At 49.6% G+C, this 2,824-nt stretch overlaps 1 non-coding gene across 1 annotated transcript; it reads left to right on the top strand.

Moving 5' to 3' along the window:
- Nucleotides 1–2,343: 2,343 nt before the first annotated feature.
- trnai-aau (transfer RNA isoleucine (anticodon AAU)) lies at nucleotides 2,344–2,417 on the top strand. Its single transcript has one exon. It is a non-coding gene; the product is annotated as a tRNA-Ile (tRNA).
- Nucleotides 2,418–2,824: the final 407 nt, after the last annotated feature.

Below are 2,824 nucleotides of genomic sequence, written 5' to 3'. Positions count from 1 at the left end.
GGCAGCACACCATCTTTCTACCTCCTTTTTGATGCCTGGCCAGAAGAATCGGTCCATTATCCAGCTTAAGGTCTTGTCACGACACAGGTGACCTGCCCCAGCCAAATCAGATGAGAGCCTATGATCCTTAATATTAGATAGATAGTTTTCACTAGCGAGCACCCGGCCGGGCGATGTCCAGGCTGCCCGCAACGTCACCGTGGTTTTTCCAGGGGACCACACACTGCCGGGGGAGAGAGAAAAAGAAGGAGCTAAGGAGGCAGATTTGTTTTTGGGACAGGCAAGGCGAGAAGGGGAAGTGGGTCGGGGAGAAACATGTTTAGGTGTGGTGTTTGGCAACATGCTGGTATCCAGGACAGTCAGGTCAGAGGGGGTCTTGGGAATGGAAGGGAGGGTGCCCGCCGTCGGGCATCAGAAGGTGGCATCGTCCCGGGCAATGATGGTTCTCTGCCAGCCTGGTGCCAGCCTTCAGGTTGGACGTGGGAGATGGCAGATGAACTGCTCCAAGGCCACCAGGTCGGCAACTTCCGTGGCTTGAGCCAGCGGTGGCAGGCACCGGGAGCCAGGTTCGAACCGGAGGCTTCTGAGCTTTCGGCGCTGGCCGTCCGACATCAGACCGACCCGGTCCAGGACACTGTCCCTCAGACTTTTGTAGTCTAGGGCACTCGGGTGGCAGGGGAGCCAGGCGTACCGCCCACTCCGACTCCGGCCAGTCGCAACACCGGGCAGTGCGCTTGAAGATGGCAAGAAAAGCCTCCGGGTCATGAAGTGAGCACTGACTCCGGTGGTACTCGATCCCACAACCATTGAATGACCACTGCCCTTTTCACTAAAAGTCCAGCGCGCTATCCATTGCGCCACAGAGCATGCCTACTGATGATGGGGCATCTCAGCGTGCTTGTACAAGTAGCATTTACAGATGTGTTTTTTTAATCGCTCTCTCTGATATAGAGATGAAAGGAAATGATGGGTTCTTCTTTTAGATAATACGACTCATGTTGACTTGACTGTGAGGGAAAGTTTTTGTCAGGCACACTGTCTGTGTGTTTGTCTGTCTATCTGTGGCTGTCTGTGTGTCTGTGGCAGTCTGTGCTTGTGGCTGTCTGTGTGTGTGTCTGTGGCTGGACCGATGGGGCTGATTGGAAACATCTTCGACCTGGGTTTCTCTTCATCACAGATACATCTTTCGCTGCCCACATGCCCGAATTGCTTTTCAGCTGGATCACAGCCTCGCCCCAGGTGGGCAAAACCTCCAAAAGTGGTACAAACTCATCCACGTATTCCAGTGTTTCCGAGAAAGCTTGGCATAGTGAGTGAGAAAGTCAACCCTGACAGTGTGGCGACAGATGAGAAGCCACGGAATTGATGCACTCTGTGATGTCATAGAAGTCAGCTGTGAGAGAGTTCTGAGATGTCATCGCTGAACTGGCAGTGAAGGGAGAGGGAGAGGAAGGCAAAGCATGTACATGGCTTCTCTCGCTGACTGGGCAAGATTGGATTAATGAGAGAGTGCAAGGACGGAAATGCAGTTGTTTTCTCGAAGAGTGTAGAAGAGTTTTCTGGTCTCCTGATGGAGGCGTAGGTTCAAATACCACTTCTGACAGACTGATTTATAGCATGACCAATGCTAGGAATTGCAAAAGTGTTCTTTTATTTTCTGACACTAAGCTGTTGGTCACCTCGACTCGGTTGCATAAGTGTTGAAAGTCACGGATTCCCGCAATTCTGTGGCCGCATTCTCAAGGCTATCTTCTATAATACACCTCTCAAAAAAATAAGGGAACAAGTAATCATCACAGCATAATACCAAGTCAGTTACAGTTCAGGCATATTAATCTGTACAGTTAGGAAGCCTAAGCGGTTGTGAATCACTGTCTCTTGTTTTGCTGCAAATGAAAGTGACAGCAGGTGCACCGGAGATAGGCAACAGCAAGACAACCCCAAAAAGGGAATGGTTTTGCAGGTGGTGGCCACAGATATGCAATGTACGGTGAAGATCTTGAGGTTTCCTAGATTTTGATCACGGAGATCCGATGTGTGATTTAAGTGTTCCCGCAGTTTTCTTGATCAGTATATAATCTCGCGGTGGACGTATACAACCTCTCAGAATGGCCGAGTGGTCTAATTTGCCAGACTTAAGGTGTTGTTCCCTTGAAGAGTGTAGAAGGGTTTTCTGGTCTCCTGATGGAGGCGTGGGTTCAAATCCCACTCCTGACAGATTGATTTATAGCATCACCAATGCTAGGAATTGCAAAAGTGTTCTTTTCACACTTGTGTGTAATGCATTTTGCAGCCAAATTACATAAACATGAGGAAATGCCTGGCAGAGAGACTACTTTTGATGGCCGGTTAGCTCAGTTGGTTAGAGCGTGGTGCTAATAACGCCAAGGTCTTGGGTTCGATCCCCACATCGGCCAAGACCGATCTTAGGTGCTCATCCGTCTAGTTCGAGTCCTGTTTTTTGAATGTTTGACATGAAACTCCCTGAAGGCAAGCGTAGTAGTGCACTTAAGCAGTGGTAGGATCCACAAGACTTCATCAAGCCGTGTCAAAGTCGGCCATCTACATGCACACGGGAAAATGTCCTTTCGCCGCTTTGCTTTTCTCAGAACACTTCATTTGCATTCTGTCCTCTGATATTTTCAACTCGTGGGCTCCTGCCAATTCCTTATTACACAGACTTGGAGAGGGAAGCAATGCCAGTGGCTTCAAGAATCAACGCAAGTTTCATGAATGGCACATCTAAGCCATGGTGCCAACCAGACATTGAGCTGTTGGTCACCTCGACTCGGTTGCATAAGTGTTGAAAGTCACGGATTCCCGC

This window comes from Amia ocellicauda, chromosome 12, assembly GCF_036373705.1.
Source record: "Amia ocellicauda isolate fAmiCal2 chromosome 12, fAmiCal2.hap1, whole genome shotgun sequence".
Classification (NCBI taxonomy): Eukaryota; Metazoa; Chordata; class Actinopteri; order Amiiformes; family Amiidae; genus Amia; species Amia ocellicauda.
Note: the sequence above shows the minus strand (reverse complement) of the source record. Positions and strands in the feature narration are given on the sequence as shown.